This window comes from Gavialis gangeticus, unplaced genomic scaffold, assembly GCF_001723915.1.
Source record: "Gavialis gangeticus isolate Ggan-Ray unplaced genomic scaffold, GavGan_comp1, whole genome shotgun sequence".
NCBI lineage: Eukaryota > Metazoa > Chordata > Crocodylia > Gavialidae > Gavialis > Gavialis gangeticus.
Genome location: NW_017728992.1, coordinates 49,319,015 through 49,331,408, shown reverse-complemented (window position 1 = coordinate 49,331,408; position 12,394 = coordinate 49,319,015). Strand labels below are relative to the sequence as shown.

Below are 12,394 nucleotides of genomic sequence, written 5' to 3'. Positions count from 1 at the left end.
CTGTTTTCTTGGACAGGGACCAGGACAGCTCTCCCACCACAGGTAGGGGCAATCTTGGGGATAGCACTGCCAGGCCTCAGGTCTGCACAGATGTAGTTAGGGATCTTCTGGAAGGGCTGGATGTTTTTAAATCTGTGGGCCCTGATGCCCTCCACCCACGGCTGTTGAGAGAGCTGGCAGGGGTCATTGCTGTGCCCTTGGCCCGGCTGTATGAGCGATCATGGTTCATGGGCCAGGTGCCTGGAGATTGGAAACTAGCTAGTGTGGTCCCCATTTATAAGGGAGAAAGGAGGACCCAGGAAACCATAGGCCCATAAACTTCACATCGGTCTTAGGGAAAATCCTTAAAAAAATTATCAAGGATCACATCTGTGAGGGGCCAGCAGGGGAGATCATGCCCAGGGGAAATCAACATGGGTTCAAAGGTAGGTCCTGCCAGACCAACCTGATGGCCTTTTATGACCAGGTAACTAAATCCCTGGATGATGGTGTCACCGTGGGCATAGTCTTTCTGGACTTTAAGGAGGCCTTTGACACAGTATTTCTCACCCCATTCTCATTAATAAATGGAGCGATTGTGGCATTGATGCCTACACAGTTGAATGAGTCAAAAATTGGCTGATGGGGCGCACCCAGAGAGTGGTGGTGGACAGGTTGTACTCCACCTGGCGGGATGTGAATAGTGGAGTCCCCCAGGGCTCAGTCCCGGGGCCTACACTGTTCAACATCTTCATCAGTGACTTGGACGAGGGGGTGGAAAACACATTGTCCAAGTTTGCCGATGACACCAAGATGTGAGGAGAGGTAGGCACGCTCAAAGGGAGAGACAGCCTGCTATTAGATTTAGACAGACTACAGAAGTGGGCGGATGGTAACAGGATGGGCTTCAATGTAGATAAATACAGGGTGCTGCACCTGGGGAAAAGGAATCCACAGCATACATACAAGCTGGGGAGCTCCCCCTTTGAGAGCACAGATCTTGGAGTCATTATTGACTCCAAGATGAACATGAGCCTCCAATGCCAGACCGCAGTCAGCAAAGCCAACCGCACCTTGTTGTGCATCCAAAGATGCATCTCTCAAGCCAGTCCAGAGAGATGATACTCCCCCTCTATGTGACATTAGTCCGGCCTCAATTGGAGTACTGCGTCCAGTTTTGGGCACCGCACTTTAAGGATGTGGCCTGCCTTGAGAGGGTACAGAGGAGGGCCACCCACTTGGTTGGAGGGCAACAAGGCAGGCCCTATGAGGAGAGGCTGAGGGACCTGAACCTGGTCAGCCTCAGCAAATGGAGGCTGAGCGGGGATTTGGTGGCTACCTACAAACTCGTTAGGGGAGATCAGCAGCAAATAGGAAGGGCCCTAGTCCCCCCAGCAGCACCTGGGGTGACGAGGAACAATGACCAGAAGCTGCTGGAGAATAGGTTCAGGTTAGAGACTAGGAGGCACTATTTCACTGTTGGGGTGGCTAGGATCCGGAACCAATTTCCTAGGGAAGTGGTCCTCGCTCCTACCTTGGGTAAATTCAAAAAGAGGTTGGATGAACACTTGTCTGGGGTCATGTGATCCCAGCGTGTGCTCCAGCCAGTAGCGGGGGGTTAGACTAGATGATCTATTTAGGTCCCTTCTGACCCCGGACTACTATGAAGCTATGAAACAAATGCTTACATGCTTTGTAGAATCAGATTCAGAGTACACAGCATATTACAGGACTAAGGCCTTTGACTAGCATCTTAATAAGGGTTTTCACTTAATTCTACAAATTGCTATCCAAAATTATTCAAGTGACAATGCCCTCATTTAAGAAGCCACATTAAACACAGTACGTCTCTAGAACCAACTCTCATTGATATATTATTTACAGGGTAAAGCTCAGTTGTTTTTTCTTAAACGGATGTCACATATACAAAATAACCAGAGTAAATATTGCATTACTTGATCTATTCTTCCAAAGTTAGGGGACCTATTTTGGTTTAATGTACTACCAGTCTTGTGATTCCTGCTTAATTCTTACTCTTTTCTTCATTTTGGAAACTATGAGAAATCTACAAGTAATCAATGATTTCAGAGAATATGCAGTCATTTCTCTTTCTTAAATAATATCCACATCTAATGAACAGTTCTTCATTTTTCATCTCTCACGTGGCTAGAACAAAAGCTGTAATGCTTTAATGCTTCAAGTTAATTGAAAACCATATAGGCCACTTTATCTTTACATCATAAACTTTAATAGCAGTCTTTTCCACTGTAATACACGTGTTTAAGAAGCTGTATTGTGCATCTATTCAATAAACTTGCACTGCTTCAGAAAAAATACTGTACCCTCTAGAGTTACAGAGCTGCATAAGGTGCTGACACGTGTGATTTGGATATGAAGTGAAATACAAAGGTTAAAAAATTACAGTTGGATTTGTGTCCTGTTTGCTTCTTTATGGTATGAAGAGAAAAATGGAAAACGTTTTGTTTTGCTTTAAAGAACTGTTACCCATTGTCAAAGGTTTTTTAAAAAAGCTAAGAAATCAGAAATATAAACTTTTATCTTCCCTATTTTTGTTAGGGTCACACTCTCCTCAGCCCTAACTGCTTCAAAATTCAGGAAAATATTTGAGCCTGTACCTACAGAATCATAGAAATATAAAACTAGAAACTAAGTCAGGAGGTTATTTGGTCCAACCCCATGATTGGGACAGAATTATCCATGTCTAAATTATTCCAGACAAATGCTCGTCTAGCATGGTCGTCATTAAACCTTCCAGGGATTCCCCAACCTCTCTAGCTAGTCTATTCCAAAGTTTAGCCACCCTCATAGTTAGATAGTTTTTCAATATCTAACCTCCTTTGTTGCTATTTAAGACCTTTATTGCTTCTCCTGTCCCCTGGGGAAACAGAGAACAATTGAATGCAACCATCTTTATAACAACCCCTTGTGTTATTAAATGCTACCAAATATTATCAAACTCCCTTTAATCTTCACTAATTCCGGTTCTTCCACACGCTCATCAGATATCATGTCTTCTAGACATCTAATCATTTTTTTTCTCTCCCCCGTCTCTATACTTCCAACATCTTTCTCAAATTATGATGCCCAAAGTGGCAACTAGTACTCCAGGGCTAAGTAGAGAGAGTCAAAAAACCTGAGGCTGAATCAGTTCAGTCTTTGCAGGTTAGTCTAAACTGCACAGATTAACCTAGAAACAACAGGACATTCACTTTTAATTAAGGAAATGCAGCCACCTAGCCTGAGCCTCTGCAGGCATAAGCCGGGGGGGCGGGGGGGGCACTAGAGCATGGCTCTCTGGCACGTAGCCAGCATAGGCTGTGTTCGCTTCCTCATCCTGCTGCCCCCGAGGTTTCTAGGATTTGCAATCCAAACTCACAGAAGCTGGACTCTGCAGGGTTTCTCATCATCTCCTCTTTCTGCTTCCAGGTGCTTCTGGGATTTTTAGTTCACAGTCACAGCCAGCAGTAAGTTTTTATCAGGGTAGGGCATCTCTGTGTTCAGGAAAGGGGACGTTTAACTTCCCTCCTTGGCCAGAGACCAGGTTTGCCGGGAGCGGAGGGGAGGACAGTCCCTGCCACCCCCATGCTGCCCAATCTTGTTGTCAATCATGACCCCCAGGTGAACATGAGCCACTATACAGTATTTTCCATAGCCTAATCAGTAATTCCCCATTGTTTTCATACATTTGGTTGTTCCCTCTTAAGTGTAGTACTTTTCTGTCTTTATTAAATCATCTAACAGAGCATTTCTTTGCAATTTACCAGGGTAATTTTAAATTCTAATCCTTGCTTTTAAAGGTTTCAGCTACCCCACCCTATCTAGCTTCATGTCATCCATAAATTTCATAACTATACTCTCCATTCTACTCTCCACAATTAAGCTAATAAATAGTAGCAGACACGAGAGAGACCCATGAGGAATCTCATTTGATACTTCTTCCCAACTTGACATTGAGCGATTATTGATTATTCTTTGAACATTACTACCCCAAGTAGTTCTGCACCCACCTAATGGCAGTTTTTTCTTGATATTTCTCAGTTTCTTCCCCAGCATGTCTTTCCTGTGCCACCAGCCCTCATGACATTATTGAAAGTCTCATAATACTATATTGATGCTTTACTTCAAGCCCTGGATCCCAAAGTTAGAAGATATCAGAGTTTCAGGATGGGGGGGAGGATGTTGGGGGTGTTATTTTTTGCCCCACCTTCATTTTTTTAAGGAAGCATCTAGTCATCTTGGTTAGGGAAAAAGGCCCACAAATGCGAACATTTAATGTTAAAAAACAAGAAGGAAAATAAAACAAACCAACACCTATTATTTTTTAAATCTGATTATTTTGGAATGCTTAGTGTTTTGCAAAAGTGAAATGCTTTATTGAAGTAGGGCCCTAAAGACTAAATAAGCATTAACAAATTATAGCAGTCAGCAGCTGCAATTACCAGAGTAAAGCTGAGTTCCAAAATAATTGAAAAATAAATCATGGTTTGAAAATACCAGGATGCATATTTTAATTAGCCTGATCACACATCAAGACTACCAGGGGGTTGGGAAGGAAATCAGAGGTATGGTGACTGATATGTTCCTGCTGATAGCCAAAGGAACTCTATCCACGTGTCTTGTAATATTCTACTATCTTTTGATATCTCTGGGAAAAATATCTGCCATTTAGCTTTGACTGTATCTGCTTCTTTCCAAGATCTGAAGAAAAGCACTTGTGCCCCCAAGCTGTCTAAAATCCCTTCCAACTATTAGTCCAATAAAAGAGGGAAAAGTAGTCAAAGTCTAAGGCATGCTAGATCCATGTTTTGTGTGCAGTGCATAAGGCTAATCTGGTATGTACTAGGGCTATGCAAAGCTTCAGCCCCAATTCGATTCAGTGGAGATTCGACCCGATTCGGTCAGGAGACCCTTTCATCTCTCCGAATTGAATCAAAACCCTCCAAATCAATTCGGACAGATTCAGAAAGATTCAACGATTCTAGACACAGCTTTAAATGTTTTATGTATGCACCTCAAAGTACCAGGTGGCTCATGAATGCCACAATGATGGAGAAGACAGAACATCCCACAGGAGCATGGGATGCTCCCCAGCATGCTTAGCAGCAGACCCAGAAGTGGACCAGAAGCACTTCCAGTCCACTTCCGGGTCCACCGGGGAGTGCCCCCTTCCTGAATCAGTGAGTAGTGTCTCCTGGGTCTGGGGGGCACCTGAGGCCCATCGCCATATCATGGGGGGCGTGGGGGTGCCCCCCCGCACGCTAGGTGGTGGACCCAGAAGTGGACCAGAAGTACGCCTCCAGGTTCGCTGCTGAGCACACGGGCCTCCCCCTCCTGTGGGATGCTCCATCTGCCCCAGCATCATAGCATTCATGAGCTGCACTAGTACCTTGAGGTATGTAGAAAAAATATTTAAAGCTGCATGTATGGCTGAATTGCTGATTCTCTGAATCAGCATCAAATCTTCAGATTTAGATTTGGCCTAATTGAATTGGGAACAGTGATCCAAATCAACAAATCAAATCACTGTCCCCAATTCAGGCCGAATCCAAATCCAAATCGAATACAGCCCATTTCGCACACCCTTAGTATGTACCACATGCAGGAAATGGGTTTGGCCTAAGACCCATAGGCTGTACAGCAAGCCAGATAGGGCTTTGCAGGCCAGATCAGGCCCACAGGCTCTATCTTTAACACACAATCTCTGCCCTTAAAATCACCAAGGATCAGACTTCTCTGGAAAGAACCTATGGAATAGTCCTTTTGTGGACTACGGAACAACAACAGACGTTAGGATTCAAGTGATCTTCAGCATGCCTTCAACTCCTCTGCAAGGGTGCAGCAAATTAGTCTTCAACAGACTGATCAACAGATCACATGTACTATTTTCCCCTGTGCAGTACACCACATGCTGTTTCCACAAAACACAGAAGATGCCTGGCTCCTGTTCTTGCCCTCTAAATCTGCTTCACCCTCAATAGCGAAAAAACATAGGTGCTACCATGTCAGGTGGAGATTGTGGGATTTACCCTTGTAACTACAATTAGCAAGGTGCAATGCAAAGAAGCAATCTGCAAATATACTTCTCCTTCACTATAAATATCAGAGGCCATCATCAATTTCTACTACTTATCAAAGCATTTCCCTTTCTCTGTGTACAGCTCATTGCTTGATATAACTAAGCCAGTATAACTGTCCCTCAGTTAAATGAGGCACTTCTGTAAAGTTTATCTTGCTGATCCCTTCATATCCTACACCTCATCAGCTTTTCTTATGTGCATTGCACATTCTTATTTTTGGAGAACAAAGGAAATATATCTACCTTATTGTTTTGCCACCACTTTAACTATAGCGTTAGTTACAAAAGCAAACAGGATATAAATGTATATTTGAGGCATGGTAAAAGCTTGGGAAAAGTTCACTTTTGCCAAAAATTGACAGAAACATACTTAAGGGGAAATTTCACCATGTGGAATAGCTTAATGATTCTTTTAACAGCTAGATTCCTTTTAACCTTTTCAATATTTTTAATTATTTTCATTTTTCTTTCTGACAATCACTGATATTTTTTTTACTTCATGCTGAAATCAATTGAATGATTTCATATTTTTGATATCACACTCATTTACAAAGGCAAAGAAGCCATAAAACAGGCATCTGAGCCAAATTAGTCTTGTAGTTGCATTGGTTTAACTGACAATTTTCTCCCATCACATAAAAATGATCAAACAGGAGCAAGGCAGTAAAGCAGACAGCTCTAACTATGTATAACAATTTGCAACAACAGAAAATTCAGAACAGATACTGCTTCTTTATAAACATTCCCTTTGAAATTTGCCTCATCATGCACGTTGCACTTTCCACTGTCAAATATGTTCACTAATATATGCTTTGAATATTTGCACTTTGGCCATGCTGCTATATCATCCTCATTTGGTTTTTTTACTGCTATTAAAGGAAAATGCATCATTAACCACAAACGTATCAGATTTCCAGTCTGGTTAACATTTCACTAAATATGCACTATGCAGATCTAGCAATTCTGGATCTTACTTTTTACTCTAGTTGGAAGTGGAAGGGATCCCTTTTCCACTGATAGCTCCTGTCTAGTGTTTGGAGAAAACCATTCCATTGGAGATAGGTGACCTAATTTACCTCCACATAAAAAAAATAAATAGATTTGATGTCACACATTTGGTATCACTGCTTCACTCCACATTTTGCAGATCAATGGTTCCCAACTTTTTAAGATTCAAGAAATTCTGTATTAGACTCAGAAAAATAGTCATTATTATCACAAGCTGCAAGCTCTTAGCTTTCAAGCATTTTTTGCCCACAGAAAAATAATGGAGACATTCTTCTGTTGCAAAGAACTTGATAAAGCTGCAACAGATCAGCATCTTTTTGATATTATAGATTCCACTTTGAAATCTCTGGCTTCATCTTGTGCATCAACTGTAAGTGTTTGTGCATTTAACAGTGCTAATACTGCACAGCACCCTGCAGCAACCTTCAAAGCATCTGACAGCACACTGATTGAGAATCACTGATATATGCAGGTCAGAACTGTCAGGAAATCTTGGGTGATTAAGTTCATATGTAGTCCTAGGCTATGAAACTCAGATCTCAATAAAAATCTCAGTTCTCAAAGATTTATGTCACAATTACAGTTTGAACACATTACAGAGATAGGGATAAACCACAAAATTTCAATCCTAACTTCTCCATAGCTTGAGAGGAGGAAAGAATATTTAGGATATGTAATGTACAATAAACTAGTGAAATGCAAAGTCCTTTAGGTTTCATTTCTGAAACATTTAACCTATTTCCTTGAGTCACCCTACTAACACAAGGAACAATCCACACGTTTACAGCTGAGCTCATATGAAGCTGTATGTTCAAAATGTTAATATTCAAGTTTGGCTACATGTAGCTTTCCTCTGTATGGAAATCCTTCCTGAAAACAAAGGAATACAGTATATACAGCAGAATACCAAACAGCCACACTAATTGGGACCAGCTTTGAGCAGGTACAAAAACAGAGGGTTGCTCAAATAACTTCCCAGAAAAATGGCCTGTAGATAAACCCAAAGTAAAACAGCTCAGTGTTGCTACAATGCAACTGAAATTATATGAATCAATGATAAATAAGCAGCAACTAATAAATAAGATTTTATTAATACACACACATATGCATGACTAAAAACACAGTATAACAAAAACACAGCATTTAATGTACTTCGTTAATAAAATTGCTCTACCATAAACTAAAATGTGTTTCAATATGGGGGACAATAAGTAGATGATGAATATTTAAAGTAGTTGCTTATCATTTATTTGATTAACAACATAAGATGCACTAATGTGCGGTTGACTGGACTGTAATTCTTTAGTATTCAACTGTAATTTGTTTGCACTGGCACTAGAAAAAAATGCCACTGCTGAGGACAACTATACTGATACTTCTTGCACCACAAATGATAAACCATTGCAGGCACTACTTAAGTATGCTTACCACAATTTAAAGCTCCCCAAAATATTACAGAAATTGCTCATGCAATGCAAAGTCATCAAACAGAATAAGTTTGTAGAGAAACTAAGTTATTAAGAGCTCACAGACACAAATAAAATATATCATTCAAGAAGGCAAATTGATCTGCAGAAAAGTTGCAAAAAAAACCTCCTACAGTAACAGCCTTCTCAAATGTAAATATCTATAAATTTCACACCTGATTACTCCATAGCCATAATTGCTGACAGCTTGCTAAGGTTCACATCAGTTCCCAGTAGACTCAAGCCACTGCTGATTGAACAGATTACAGTAATCTACTATTAATATAAATCCCTGGGTAGGCATTATACTACAGTTCAAAAAAAAATGTAAAACTTAACTCTATCTCCTAAAATGTCTTCCAACATTTACTTAAGCCATTTTTGCAGGAACAATAATGGTTATTTTTTAAAACATTGGAGCAGAAACAAACATCACTGACACGTACGAAGAGAAGACATTCAGTTGAACCCACCCTTGGGCTGGCAAGAATAGAAGTATCAGCTGCAACTAAGCACTGTAAAAGACAGGAGAGAGTCATATGCCTGATCATCTGGCCAATCAGAGGGATAAAAGGTGGCGTCTTTCATTCATAAGAGAAAGGACAAGGGATAAGGAAAGTAGGGCTGGAAGGGAACTCATGTGGTCATCAAGTCTATCTTAAGGCCGAATTATCAACTATCCCAGCTAACCCCAACTAACCTCCTCTTGAAAATTTCCAGGGATGGAGATTCTACATCTCCTCTAGGTAGCCTATTTCAATGCCTGACCACCCTCTGTCAGAAAGTTCCTCCTAATCTCCAACCTAAATTTCCCTGCTGCATCTTGAGGCCATTGCTCCCAGGCCTGTCCCCTATGGCCACAGAAAAAAGTCTATCTCCATCCTCTCTATAATCACCCTTCAGGTATTTGAAGACTGCTATTAGCTTCCCCCCTCAGTCTTCTCTTTTCCAGACTAAATAACCGAAGTCATGGACATGTCTAGAATGTTGAAAATGGAGGAAAAGATGTAAAGACAGTGAGGTGCATCTTCACATATAAAACAACACATTTTTCTCCAGTTTAAACTAGAAGCTATACTAATATGCTAGGGGCATAGAGATCTGTATTATTCAGTTTAAGATTGAAGCAAAAACAAATATAACTTCATTGGAATGAATTAAAAAAACAATCTGCAGGGCTGTGAAATAGGATCTTCATTACCAGGAACAGCCAACAGACAGCAAAATTGTAGAACCAAGGATAGCTTGATCAGTGGAAAATCAAGTCAATTAAAAAGAAGAAAGGGTCATTAATACCTGTGGAATGATGATTTTAGAAGGGATCAGGTAGATTATGAACCATGAAGTCAATTGATTCCCCCAGCAGTGCTTGACTAGAGCCGCTGCTACCACTGCCAAGCACTTGGTTTTAAACTTTGGGTAGACCAGGGATCAAAGAGGGGTACAGGTGCACCAGTGCATTCCCTGGACCCGCCCCTCACCCAAGTTCCTTCAGCCTTTCAGGATCAGTCATGTTTCCCAAGCCTCTAATCATTTTTGCTGCTCTCCACGTCTTTCTTGGAGTGGTGTCAGGAGCAGCACTGGACTCAGGAATAAATCCAAAGTGCATTGAAGTGCATAAAGCTTTCCATTGACTTCAACCTTACCCTTAGTGGAGAAATGATATGCAGTAGAACTCAGATTCTCTGTAGGGTTAGGTTTCTTAGCACCATGAAAAGACAAGGGGTTCACAAAATAACTGAGGCTATACAGAGCCACCATAAACAACCGCAGGGGACTGCGGAGGTGCTCCAGCTGCTTATTACACCTTTCACTTCAAAAGAGCACCACTTCTCCAAACAAGTGCAGAGGATCACTGATGATTTCCAACTGCTCAAAGAAGTAGCACCCTTTGAAGTAATAGCTGCAACCATCAGCTGAATGGTAGGACGTTAAAATAGCAACCTCTCGCAAGTTAAGTGGACTGCATACAACCTTGATATGAAAAATCTGGGTTCTACTTTGTCAAACAATATCGATTACATAGTGGCTTCAGCTTTTTCAGTCTGTCCAGAAATTGAAATCCTTATTCAAAACGCATGACTGACTGTTAAATACCATATTCTGTTGGTCTTTTCTGAGTTAGGTAACAAGCATTACCAACCCAAATATTCTGGGTATACCTAGTAGCACCATTTTTGCTTCAGTCATCTAACATTTCCTGTTACATGACTTTTTTGTTTTTATCTTTGCCACACTTAATCATTCAGCCTGAAATGCATTGTCTATTGCTCAGCAAGTATTGAGGACTCTGCATTATAGTAATTTTTTTCTTGTGCTCCAGGGGTGGAGGGGGATGCTTTAATTAGAGTGGCTCTGAGAGCCACTCTAATTAAAGTGCCTACAGCCTTATGAAGCTCCCATTGCCATTTTCAAGCATGGGGATGCTAGTTTTCTTCTGGACAATTTTTAGTGTTTAATTTTTTAAAAGTTCAGCCATGTCTAAGAATTAGGTCTCTATATCTAGAATGAGGGAAGTGTCATTTGCCTAAGTTAAAATTCTTACCACTATTCATTGACATTGTAGGATCTCCATTCTCCACAGTTGACACTTGCCATGTGGTAGGAAAGTTGCCCTGGTGTTACTGTTGTGTCTTTTGCTTTTCCCATGCCCAAATTCAGCTATTGAAAAAAATCGCATATACTTAAAGATTTGTTAGACTCTGGCAATGGAGGCTGAAATCCAGGCCAAGATATTTTAACACAAAGAGTAAAATTTTGGCAAAAGATACCTTTTGGCCCCATTGAAAGATTCACGTTCACAACTCAGAAACAGGCGTAAGCTGATGTTTTACAATTAGTAGGGCTGTACGAAACAGCTGTCTCATTTCGATTTGGATTCAGCCTTTTCAGAGGACAGTGATTTGTTTCAGTGTTTTAGATCACTGATCTGGTTCGATTCAGCTGAATCTGCTCTAGAGTTTTGATGCTGTTTTGGAGATTCAGATTGGCCAGGGAGAGGCAGGCACAGGCAGGTGGCTGCATGTTCCCCTGCAGCTCCTCCGCTGCCCCACGCTGCACGGGGAGGCTTTGCCACAAGCCCTCAGAGGCCCTGAACATCATTGCCAGAGCTGGTGAGAGCAGGACGTTTGTTTTTTTTTAATTTGATTTTTTAAAGTGCCGGAATGCTGGGGCCAGGGACATCAGGGACAGGGCTGGGTAGGGAAGATTTGGGAGCAGGGGCTGTGTGGGGGGCTCTGCCATGTGGCAGTGCTGGGAGGCTGGGCCAGGCGGGGGATGGGGCCAGCTAACTTCTCCCATGGCTCCTCTGGATGTGTTCAATGCAGGCTGCACCAAGCAGACTTAGGTGCTGGCCCCAGCCAGAAGTGGCAGCCAGCTGTCAGCCTGCATGCAGATCCAGGGGACTGCGCCCCCTGGGAGGGCTGTGCTGGACTCCTCCTCAGGGGCACGGGCCCCCAGATCTGTGCGCAGGATAACAACAGGCTACCATCCCTCCCCCAGAGCACTGGGATTGGAGGGGACCTCAGGGACAGATCGCAGATGCTAGCCACCTACAGATTTCAATATCAGAGCAGTCCTTCCCCCCACTCTTCTTCCTCCCTCTTCTTAGTTTGTTTCCCTGCAAGCCCAGCTCTGAAACACCCAAAACATTTCAGATGGTTTCGTTTAGTTTCAGAAGCTTCCACTTCATTTCGGATTTGGTGTTTTGGGTGCCAAAATGGGCTGAAACACCTCTGAAGTGAAACAGCTGCTGAAATGTCACACAGTCCTAACAATTAGTTCTATGATGTTACATTGGTATAAGACATTCACAGTAAGAAGTCTTCCTGAGATGAGCCAAGAC

The 12,394-nt window shown here is 42.0% G+C and overlaps 1 protein-coding gene across 5 annotated transcripts in view; it reads right to left on the bottom strand.

Moving 5' to 3' along the window:
- Nucleotides 1-12,394, bottom strand: part of FARS2 (phenylalanyl-tRNA synthetase 2, mitochondrial) — a 531,358-nt gene that overhangs the window by 469,904 nt on the left and 49,060 nt on the right. The window lies entirely within an intron of this gene.